The following is a 13,189-nucleotide window of genomic DNA, read 5'->3' on the forward strand; positions in this document are numbered from 1 at the left end:
TCCCGCTGAGGCTTTAGTCTCCTATCTTATCTCTCTTCTAAAGATGTGCCTCTCCACCTTTAAGAGCCGCTTCTAGTGGCTTAATTCCAGAACCAAACTTCTGGGTGTTCACTCCTAGGGATCAACTTTTTTCCAGCTTGAGACATTCCACATAGCATTTCCTCGCGACTTCTTGGTCTCCTTGGATGTCTCTCACGTGCCCTTTAGAGAGCGGGTATTTCATGAACAAATATAATGTACACAAACCAACACCCAATTGATTGAAAGTTGGTTGCCTTATGATCATGTTATAAGAAGAGGGAGTGTTTATAATCAGATAATTGGCCTCGATCTGCTTGGCTTGTTACCCCACTCTGAAGGTGGTCTTCAGTGTTATGTAACCTCTCACTTACACTTGTTCCCCAAAAAATCCAACTAGTGACCCCTTGAAAGATTTTAGGTTATCTTGGATAAGGCAAAGCCTCTCAAATGCATCCCAATAGAGGATATATTTAGAGCTTCCTTGATCTACCAAGACTCTTCTAATTTCCCAATCATCGCACCTCACAGTGATGACCATGGGGTCATCATTATAGGGACGAATACCTGTTGTATCTTTCTCTAAAAATTGATCTTGACTTCTGGTGTCTTGGCCTCGCCTTCCTTCAAATCTATGGGCAGATCCTCAATATTTAATATCTGACAGGCATATCTTCTTCGGGCGGAAATGGTCTCTCTGCACCCAGCAAATCCTCTTATAATACTATTGTGTGTGGCGTATATCCTTGTAGCTCTCTTATTTGGATGACTATTTTCCTTTTCTGGGTCGGAGGCTTCCCGAATCGTTATGTAAACGGGAGTTGGCCCTGCCTAACACTTGTGAGAAGTCGCCTTTGACATATTTCTTAAGGTGGCCTTCATGGATCAGGCATTCTATCTCCTTCATAAGTTGGTAGAAGTCTTATGTGTGTTTTCCTTTAATCTTGTAAAACATACACCATCTTTCAGGCTCAGGTCCCATAACATCCATTTTTGGAGCCAGAGGGGCAAGGATATCATGTAAGTGGAGAACGTCATGTCGTATCTACTCATAACAAGTATCAGGGGCATGAATCTCTCCACAACTATTCCACCTTGCTTAAACTTTGTTCTGTCCTTGATGGGCGGGTGAGGTATAATTGTTCTTCCGCGAGTGTTGTGAGCCTTTGGCGCTAGGAACACGGTCTTTTACCCTATGAGCCTTCTTCTCGATGCTACTTTCCTTGCCCTTTATATAGCATTCCTCCATTATGACCACTTTTGCTAATGAAGACCCTAGAATTTGGATGAGGGACTCGTTGAAGTGTCTTGCTTTGAGGTTATTCTGAAATGCTCCTACGAACATTTATTGGTTTGGGTGGATGGCTTTTATGGTGGCTCTGTTGAAACGAGCGAGATATTCCCTTAGTGACTTCGAGAGGCCTTTTTTGAATGTTAAACATACTGGTAGTGAACATCTTTCTATGTCGACTGACTGTGATTTAGTGCACGAGTTTCTTCACCAGCTCACGATAGCTGGCAACGGAATCTCGGAGTAGGCCCATGTACCACCGTAAGGTTGCATATCTAAAATTTCAGACAAAAACTTGAATTTCAAATAGTCGGGTGCTCTGATGATGCCCATCTGCATGTTGATAGAGGCAACTTTCTCATAAGGGTCATTATACACCCTTAGAACTTCGCCAAAGAGGGAGGCTTGAAACCTTAGTGAACAGATGCTTTCCATATCTTGTCTGAGAGTGGCAAGGGATCCAACACTTCCATCTCCTATGTGGGAGTAGTTTCTTGTTGGCGTTATTGGATGTTAAGGATGTTGCCTTCTAGGTTTTGATTTTGACAGTGTAATTTTTCTATCACTACTTCCTCTAGTGTCCGCTTGTGTGGAGGATTGTTCCCTCCTAGCAACCATGATTGGGAACGGTTAGGGCTAGGAGTGGAGATTTTGGTGATTGTTAAAATGGTGGTGATATTGGAAGGTGTGGCACAGGTTATTTTTACTGAGGTCCGCGGTGGGTACCACTGTACTTGATAAAAAAATACAGATGCTTGGCACCTCTATACCGGTAGGGATGGCCATATGCTTTTGAATTTACGATGGTTTATGGCAAGCTCACAATGATGAGAAAAACTATTTTAAGGTGTTTTATGTGAGGTGAGAGCAATCTCACAAGGGTGGGAAACTCTATTAATTGGGGTATTTCATAGTGAATTCAAAATATCTCTTCAACCCTAAGGATGAGATATTTATAGAGGTCTAGGTTTGGGGATGCTTGAGAAGTAGTAATCATTCCACCTTGACTAGGGAAGCTTTTGATTGCCTATTTCTTAGATAATCGTGACCATGATTTCTTTCACATGCGGTTATAGGTGAGTCGCCTACTGCGTAAGAGTCAAACTTGGGCGACATATTCTAGGGTGGGAGCCAAATGAGGCTTGTTTGTATCGCCTTATTGTGGGCCATTACAAATATATCACTAAATTTGATATTAAGTGTTGTCATCATCACAATTAAATAACTACTTAGTTGACTTACAGCTTTGTTATCCATAAGATTCACCATCTTGAATCACCTTAACTATACCTGCAAGCACTTATATATCCATAATTTACACACCAAGTGGAATTTGTTATTGCATGTAGTTGTAATATGGATGAAGAAGTAGTAAGTTATTATGATATTAATCTTGGAATTATATTGATTAAGTGTGACAAAACTAGTGTCATAAATCTCACTATTAAATTTGGCGTTTCATTCTTATACCAAACACATTGAGATTAGGCACCATTTTATTAGGAACCGTGTTGAAAAAGGAGATTGTGTAGTTCAATTTGTGAATTTGTCTAATCACCTAACAAATATTTTTATCAAGCCTCTTCCTAAAAAAACTTCTTTATTATAAGAATTAATTAGTAATTTTGAATCAGTCATGCATTAAATAAATTGTTATATGTGCATCTTCTACTTAACTTCTTGTTTATCTATTTTCGACTTTAAAATTTCTAGGGGTAACTAAAACTTTGTTTTTCCCTTCATATTATATCCTCTTATTTAAACCACCTCTTTGAGATATGCTTTGTCGTCATTAAAAAGTAGTAGAATATGGTTTTATGTGCTTAATAGGTTTTGATGGTGCAAAAAGGGAACACATTAAGATATCAAAGACATCATCAATGAAAAAAAAAGAATAACTTAAATAAAAATATGAGAAGTTTATGATAATTGGATTAAAAGATCAAATGCATGAGAAATATCAATAATATACATAACTATTAAAAGATCGTCATCTGATATGGAGCTCAAGTTATATATTTTTTAGGATTAACTAAGTAAATTAAGTGTGTCACTCTCCAAGTAATAAAATCATATCACACACTCGTAAAATATTTTTTAAGACTTCATCTTTTTTCAACTTCTTCTTAAAAACACTTTGGAATTAACCAAAGCCCTTTTTAAAACTAAGCATAATCGACTATGAAGTGTTTTAATTGATTATGAAACAAAATTCGTCTTGTATTCTAATGTGTAATCGATTATGGGGGCGTAATTTGCTTGGCAGTCGATTATTAAGACCTAGTAATTGATTATGATCCAGATTCTGAAAAAATTCTTATTTGCAAGTGTGTAATCAATTATGGTCGTATCGTAATCGAATATGGACCAATTGTATTTTTCCAAAGTTTTTTTTTGCCTAAAATTTTTACTATAAAAGAATTTCTTGTACTCATCTGAAAACACACAAGTTTTCTGAAAAACACTTTCTCCTCTAATATGACACTGGTCCTAAAATTTATATATACACTTCATATAGTTTTAATATTGAGAGAGAAATCTCTAAAGTAGAAAATTGTGTAATTCGTTGTTGTAATCGTTGATGTGTAATTATAAAAACAAATACATATTTGTTCTCCTGAGCTCGGATAATATAAAGTTTGTAAGTTGAAGCTGAGATAACATCATGGCCTAAGATGCTGTGGGTTGAATTTTTTATAAAAACTAAAGTTGATTGAAGATTTTGGAGGGTTAGTTTTTGTTAAGTGAATAGTATAATTCAAGTGTTTGTAATTGATTCTTGTTCACTTAATAAACTACTGTCGCATCGCGCGAAAAACCGGCGGGAAAAGAAAGAACAACAGAGCCGCCACCATGCGTTATTTATCCCAAAAGAGGGAAAGGAAACGCTCAGAGTAAACCTGGGAAAGAACATGGTCTCGCGACCAAAGAGTATGGGTTCGGGAGTCGGTTATGCGAAGGGAAGGTATTAGCACCCCTACGCATCCGTAGTACTCTACGGGATCCACGCACAGTAGGAAGGAAAATGGTTGCTAAACACTGCTCACACTCACACACACTGGCTGAAAGAGACAAAGGAACTGACTGAAACTGACTCGGCAGGATATCGCATCCTGGGCCTACTAAGTCTATCAGGCATAGACATCAGAGTCGAAGTAGTTCGGACTGGGGAAACGACACATGCTCGCTAGGATATCGCATCCTATGCATACGTATCTTCTCGGACGAGAGAAGAATCAGAGCATTCGTAGCTCGGCTGACACGCACACAAACAAACAAAGGCAAAGGCAAACGTGGAGCCCGACTGCCAATCACTGGACTTATGTCAGCATCCGAACCAAACACACGCACACTGGAACCCAAATGCCACTCGATGGACTTACATCGGCTTCCAAGCACACAACAACACAACAGGTTGATAGGGAGTCGGGGACTCGAGCCTATAACTGTCAAGCACACACTCAAACAGACAGACAACAAATTGCTAAGGAGTCAGGCACTCGAGCCTAGCAACTGTCAGACAACACACACAAAAAAGAAAAAGGGCGCCCGGAGAGATCAGCTCAATCTCCTGCCTACATACTTCATCTGGTGTGAAGATCAGGGCGATGTAGTTCCCCTACGCAGGGATAAAGGATTAGCCTAACCAGATAACATAGGGAGACACAACTAGGGAGACTACGACTCGAGCCTAGATGTTATCATGCAAATCAACCCTAAGTTAAGGTTTCTAGCTAACTGGCACAAGGGGCCAACTTATCCTAAGCATGGCTCACACAGGAAACAAGCCACGCACACTTAACTTGCACAGGAAGCAAGCCAAGCAAAACCTACTTGCACAGGAAGCAAGCCTAAACTAATCCTAACTTGCACAGGAAGCAAGTCAAACTAATCCTAACTTGCACAGGAAGCAAGTCAAACAATCCTATCTTGCACAGGAAGCAAGTCAAACAATCCTATCTTGCACAGGAAGCAAGTCAAACAATCCTACAAGCACAGATAGCACACGCTATACACAAACAAGTGGCTCAAACAAGGGTTAGGTTTTAGTCAAGGGGTCATATCAACCTCGACAAACAAACCTCTGGAACTGGGTGAATGTTGCTCTTAACCTTGCCATTGAGGGGCTAAGGTGAAGCAGATGAAAGGATGAAGTGAGGGTGAGACCTCACAGCTCTTATCCCTGGCCCGGGAGAGCTCAAGACAAGAATGTGTGGGTTCAGAAAGTGGGAACCCTTCTACACATTTAAAACTGACTCAACTGTACAATTGCACAAGATCTTGGGTTTGTATCTGCAATGCATCAACACAGTGGTGTGAGCAAAGCAAATGACACACTGAATAGTGGGGGATAGATTGCATATCCCTACCTTCCACCAATTGCCTCTTCACTTAGGAGGACTTTGACTCTATGCAAGGACAAAGTTAAACATCCACAAACATTGCCTCTTAAGGAGGACTTCAGACAGTTGCCTGGCCAAGTAACAGGCCAGGTCTTCCAGACTACATGAAGTAAAAGAGACATACCTCAATGCAAATTGCTTATGCAAGCAAAGCAAAGCAAAAAGTTCACAAGGAACTAAGCAACTAAAGCACCTGAAACAGTCAAGCAGATGTTAGTATACAACTTCAAACAAAGTGAAAGGAAACAGAGGCCAACAGTCAATTAGAGGCACATGGATGTGCAAGGCACAAGGCTTAAGGCATGTGAGCCAAGCCACCTACAATACAAACAAGTTAGACCATGATTCTTAAGCAAGCTCAATCAAAAGAATTGGTCTCAATGGCCATTTGATGGTCAACCTGAAAACACAAGCTCAAAGGTGAGTAACAGGACCACTAGGGCAAGCCTAGGGTCAAAAATGAATGAGAAAGTCCAAACAGCAAGGGGTAAGTATCCAAAATCATGTTCAAACAATTAGGAAACAAAACCAATTGGGTTCACATTCATATCAATCATCATCATCATTTCATGAACCATTTAGGTCAAAGTATGGCAAACAGAGGCTCATAGAAGTCAACAGCAAGACTTGCATCAAAAGCAAACTAAGACATTTTCAAAAATCACCAAATAAATCATGATCAAACCTAACACATAGCATGGTAAGCATGTCAAATTTCATCCCATTTGGACAAGTGGAAGGCAGTCAATGAAAATCAGAAAGACAAAGCAATTTTGAACATGCTCAAAGAGGTCAACCAAACATGCATCAACTTAGAAAAATCATAAGTCAAGAATGGTGTATGATAAATGAATGGGATCAAAACCATGGCAAAGATGAGGATGTCTAGTTATCTCATGCAAAATTTCATGTCCATCTAATAAAGTATGAGAATTTCACAAATGAAATGGGAACAAGTGTCACACAAGGTCAACATTTGACTAGGCAGGGAAGAAAAATCTCAAACAAATGGAAAATAGTTCAATTAAATCCAAGAAAATTCACAAGTCAACTAGACATACAAGAGTAGGCTCATGCAAAATTTCAAGTCATTTGGAGGTCAAGAAGCATGTGAACAAGAATCATACATTTGCATATCATTGGTGTGACACAAATTGTCACACCCTAGTTCAAAAAATCATAACTAGCAAACCACAAATGATAAATGCCCAATCTTTATATGGAAATGAAGGTCAATGTGTCTAGTTTCATCACAAAAAATTTCAAACTCAAAGGATGCATCATCATTATTTCACAAAAGGAATGGCACAATGTATCATTTATGCATACATGTTGGGAAGACAATTATCATTTAAAATCCAACCATTGAAAAATTAATTAAAATTCACAATAAAATAGAGGACACATTCATGAGTTTAATGCAAAAAAATCCCACAATTTTTGGAGTTAAAATGAATTAAAAATGAATTGTTGAAGTGGGATGAATAATTGAACAAAGTATGAAACACATAGCATGGCATATGGTCAAACAAGGTCAACCGATGGCATTTGAGTAAATATCCCTTTCATTAAACAAAACTCTGCGTTTCATGCAGCCCAAATGAAATGTTGTGATTGGTAGTTCCTCAATGGAACAGTGCCACACGCAGCCAAACAACAACCACAGCCAATCACATTTATTTTCTGGAAAAATGCTGCTAGGGTTTTAGAAACTTGGGGTTTTAGCACAGCATGGTTCTTTAAGCAATCATCATGAACAAAACTCGACCAAGCATACAACAGCATAGCATAATTATGGACAAAGTATTTGGTTTAAACAACAGCAGCATTCATCATCCACATGTCATCATCAGTCGAAATTCAAAAAAAACATGGCAAACAGCAAGGTATTTAGCAATGTTCATGCAACATTACACAAACAAAACTCAAACACGACTCATGGAAAATTCTGTGCAGCTCAAGGCTTAATAGCAGGGCATTTGTTCATTGTGTTATTATCAACATAAAACAAAACAAACAAACAGCATGGAAACCACATGATAGCACACTCATGATGCTCATACAACATATAACAAACAGCAACCAAAACATACATGAGCTGGATTAGCAGGGTGTTTGGTTTAAACAGCAACACGCATGTATACATTCATCATTTTCAAGCAAAAATCCATGCAATCGAAATTCTAACATGACACACAAACAATCGTGGCAAGGATGCAACCATACTCATGCACATCTAAACAACAACAAACCAATACACATTCAAACAAAATTCCTGGGCATACTCATCATAACAGCAGCAGGGCATACATTCATCATTCAATGTTCATCATTTAAATCATCAACACATGAACAACAGCATCAACCAAAAATCGTGGCCATGAAACATCATCATTAAGCAACATTAATCAACAGCAAAACATACATAAACATGGGAATCCTGGGCATAGCAAGTTTAAACAACAGCAACATTCACCATCATCATGCAAAATCATCAAGAATCAAAATGTCCAGAAAATGAAACCAAGCATGCCAATATCATCATCAAGCATTCAGTATCACAAATATGGCACCAATTTTCATCAAATCATCATAGCCAAGCCAAATCGATGGAAAACAATATTTGTTCATGAAAATGAAATTCCAGATTTCTTGCAACATGGCCAACCAAATCAGATGATATAAGGCTCACAACACTCAGCAAGGCAAGGGCTATCAAAAACATAACATGGTTTGATGAAAAGAGAGGGTCGAGCACTTACTTGTTTTCGAAGAAAAAACTGGAAATGGTGATGGATTGGTGCTGTTATGCTCGAACAGATGCAGGTTGTGGTTTGTATTGATGAGTACTTGGAGAAACCTAGCTCAATAATGCTTGAAAGTGAACAAATCGTGAACTGCCACTGGAATAGCTTGGAGAAAACAGAGCTTGCAATGATGGTTCCAGCTGAGATCTCACACTTGGAATGAGCTTGCCATGATGATGGATGATCAAGAAAACAAGAGGAAGCTCGAGGGTTTGGAGGATTTGACAGAAATTCTCTTCTGAGCCAAAATGCAAAATGAGGATGAGAGTGTTTTTTTTGCTGTGGTCTGTTGGTTTGTGTTATGGCTTGGCTGGATGCTTGTTCTACTGTTTTGATGACAGGAAAAATGCAAATGGCCAGGTGAGTTCCCTTTAGGATGAGTGATGAATCGTTTTTCTTTCTACTGCTATGTGATGTCTTATGCCATTGTCTTTTGGACAGAGCAAAATCCAAAACCAATAGCAGGGTCCCTCTTCTTTTTTATCTCAGCAGCCTCTATTCCAAAATGCCAATGTATCTTTTGATGGATGCTTTTGTGTTTTGGACAGACCAAAACAAATGCAAATAGCAGGGTCCCCTTTTTTAGGATGTGAGCCACCTGAATTTCAATATGCCAATCTCCTTTTGATGGATGCTAGTTGGTCACGTGTTTGTTGGTTTGTTGGCAGGAAAATGAGGTCTTTTGTCTGCTGCTATTGCTGTTCTCCCATGACAGCAAAATTGCCTGAATTCTGCTGCCTTAAAAATGACATGGTATGGTCTCTTTTAACTGCACAGCAGGGTGTGGTTTTGAGCAATTGCCAAGGTGTTTCCTTTGCTGCTGCAGTGTTGTGTTGGTTAGGTCATGTTAAGTGGCAGAAAAAGGTATGATGAAAAGGACTTGCTGTTGTCTTGTGCCATGCCTTCTTGACAGTATTTGCAATTTGGAGGCAAACATGTCCAATGAGAGAGAATGAGCATTTGTGTATGTGATGACAGAAAAAACATGATGCATGAGGTCTGCTGTGTTATGCAGCCAATAGCCCTCAAATGACAGAAAATTTGATCCATAAAATCAGCTATGGATAGTGCAAGGCAAAGTGTGGAGGTATGGTGGGGAATGGCTGCAAGGTACCTTTTCCCCAATTTCAAACAAACAAGGAATGGCCCCTTGTACTACTGGTTTTTTGGCTGCAGATATGTATTCAAAATAACAGCAACTAGCCTCTAAAAACTCTGTTTTGATGAGTACAAATCATGGTATGGTGGATAGCATGGAGTGGTATGGTGAGATTGTACTTTTCTTACAATTCAAGCAACCAAGCCATGGCCTCATGTACTGCATATTTTGACTTTGCAAACACATTCTAAATGACATTTATGAGCTTTTCCAATTGGCCAAATGCTGAAAAAATGTTTAAATCAAAAAGTCAACTCTTGGTCAAACTTACATTTAAATGAAAAAGGTCAAAATATGCCATTTTGATTGGTGAAGTTTTGGCACATGAAATTTATATTTTTGGAAAGAGGGGATCAAATGTGACTTGTAGGAAAAAACCCCACCAAAATTGGCCAAACGGTTTGGGAGATATGGCCCTTTGAAGTTCAAGATTTTCTGAAATCGATTCGATCATAACTTGCCAACCACACATGGGAATTGAGAGTTCTAGGACTTTTTGGAAATGGGAGAACAAGATCTTCAACTTTCATGTTGGGAAAAAATTCATTTGAGGCTTGTATCATGATGTAAGTTTGAGGATCAAAACTTTCCATTTTTGGTAAGTTTCAGTTACAGGCCCAGCTTCCATTTTGGGAAATTTATGATCTGGCTTCAAATTCTTCCATGATGGTGTTTGGCATGATGTATGATGACTATTTGGACATGAATGAACTCTCACAAACCAATTCCAATCAGCAAATCACTGATTAAATGGACAGTTGACCAACAGTTGACTTTTAGGGTTTCTGACTGATTATGCATTGACTGATGAATTCCAAACCCTGATTCCTTGAGAACTTGACTTCAAATGATGTCCCAAGTTGTATGAACTCTTGATTATTGACCATGGTGCCCAAATTCCACAAGAATGACCACCATCCACTGCTTTGACTGACAGTTGACTTTTTTAGGGTTTTTGACTGTCTGTGTATGAACTGATGATCTCTGAGCCTTCAACCCTTGACCAAAATACTTCAAATAGACCTCCAAGCCATGTGAACTTGTTGGACAAACCCCAAGGCCTTGATTCAATGAGAAATTCCTTTGCTTGTTTGGTTGACTGATCAGGAGATTAGTTTGACCTAATTCTTGATTGCTTGCTCTTGAGGCAACTGAGGGACAATGCAAATGCTATGCAATGGATCATGATATGCTATGACCTAATATGAAAATGTATGTATAATGATAGGTGCAAATTTGAGGTGCTACAGCTGCCCCTATACAATCAGCTGGGAACCCGAACGGATGAGAGCAACGGCTGTCAGACTTTCAGGGTAAACAGGGATTGAATACCAAAGGACCGTAGAATTTGCACTAACTGGATATGATACAAAAAGAACCACGTCATTTACCGATGACGACTGCAATTGACAGCTTCAGAAAAGCGAAGCCATTTACCGATGGTTAGAAACTGGGAACTTGATATTTACCGATATCAACTTCAGCAAGACCATTTACCGATGGCGGCTGGGGAAACCAAACTTCTGAAAAGCAAAACCATTTACCGATGGTTAAAATTGGAAACTTGATATTTACCGATATCAACTTCAGCCAGGCCATTTACCGATGACTGCTGGGAAACAAAATTTGATGCAGAAAGGAAGCAAGACCATTTACCGATGGTGGCTTCAAAGAAACTGGACATTTACTGATGTCAACTTAGCAAGACCATTTACCGATGGCTACTGCAACTGGGAATTCGATATTTACCGATATCGAAGAAAACTGGGCCATTTACCGATGGCGTCTCCACTCGGGGAGGAACAAACTCTTTGTGGTGATACCAGACAAGACGTTTACCGACGACTTCTGGGGATTTTTGATTTTATTGACCAGACATTTACCGATGACTGGGATGAGACTCGATGTTTACCGACATCGAAAGATGATGTTTACCGACATCAAAAGAAATGACCAGACATTTACCGATGACTGGGATGAGACTCGATGTTTACCGACATCGAAAGATGATGTTTACCGACATCAAAAAATGACCAGACATTTACCGATGACTGGGATGGGAAATTAATTAGGGAAAACAAATATTTGCAACTGAAATCCAGGTAGGACATTTACAGATGACTCTACTGGGGACTTCTAGCTGGGGATTATCAGACATTTACCGATGACTGAAGGAAAGACTCGATGTTTACAGACACCGAAACAATGGTGTTTACCGACACCAAAAAAATGACCAGACATTTACCGATGACTGGGTGAGACTCGATGTTTACCGACACCGAAACAATGGTGTTTACCGACACCAAACAAAGAAACACACGTGGGTGCTAGCATGACACTTACCGGTATCACAAGAACAACTTTTTAGATATGCCAAGGCAAGGCTGATCACTTGCTGGGGGTCTCACTGAGGAGAAATAGACTTTCTGTCACCATCGGGTGAGGAAATAAACCTCTGTCACCATCGGGTGAGGAAATAAACCTCTGTGGGGAATAAACAATTCTGAATGCTGTCAAGAGCAACTGTAGCAGTCTTGCTGTGCTGATGTTGAATGAAATGATCCGCCTCTGCCGGGGATACGGTCTGGTGAAGTTAACACATGAATGCATATGTTTGAATTTTTTTATGGCGTAATGCTCCATATTGAATGGGAATGCTACGCAATTTTTGAGGATGCAATGATTACTACATGCAAAATGCAAATGAACCCTGGCTAGGGAACCGAAATGATCAGATACTCTGACTCTGTGGGGAGACTCCTCTTGGGGAAATACTCTGCGGGGAACTCTGCTTGAGGAATGGTAAAGCGACTTCACACTCATGTTGAAGAATAGCACTGCTGCTGGGGAAAGATAAACTCCGCCGGGGATATCCTTCAGTCCACAAGTAGGATAAATGTTGGAGATAAATTTCAGTGAACCTGCCTCACTCGGGGAGGAAATCGGCAAGTACAGGCCTGCTGGGGATAGGCAATCCTTAGATCTGTTGGGGAATAGAAGGCACTATCCGCGGATGTCTCTGCAGGGGAACATAGCTCTGGTAGCTTCCAAACTTGCTTGGGGAAAATATCTGTTGAGGAAACGTCCTCACAGATGCCAATCTGAAACAAACAGCACAACAAAATGCCCCCAGGGGATACATGGACAAGATACGCTCAAGTGTCCTCAACATTCAAAATGATTTTCAAATGTTTTACCCTTCTGCACGTTATTGTGTAGCCTCCATGTTCTTATATGTAATGCTTATCAAAAATTCGGACATTTTTGCAAACAAAACAGTAAAAGTAAAAACAAAGAGCTATTTATCTGAATAACGACTTTTATTGATTGAAAATGTGCCTGAAGAGGCAAATACATTAGGAAGCAATTCCTAGAAAGAGGTAATTGCGTACAAAAGGAAAAATCTATCCTAATGGCAATGTGAACACGGCATCCACTATTTCCCAATTCTGTTATAACTCACAGATCATCAGTTTTCCTCCCAACTCCTTGCTTTCTGAGAAGAATGACT

The sequence above is a fragment of the Lathyrus oleraceus genome, chromosome 4 (genome assembly GCF_024323335.1).
Source record: "Lathyrus oleraceus cultivar Zhongwan6 chromosome 4, CAAS_Psat_ZW6_1.0, whole genome shotgun sequence".
NCBI lineage: Eukaryota > Viridiplantae > Streptophyta > Magnoliopsida > Fabales > Fabaceae > Lathyrus > Lathyrus oleraceus.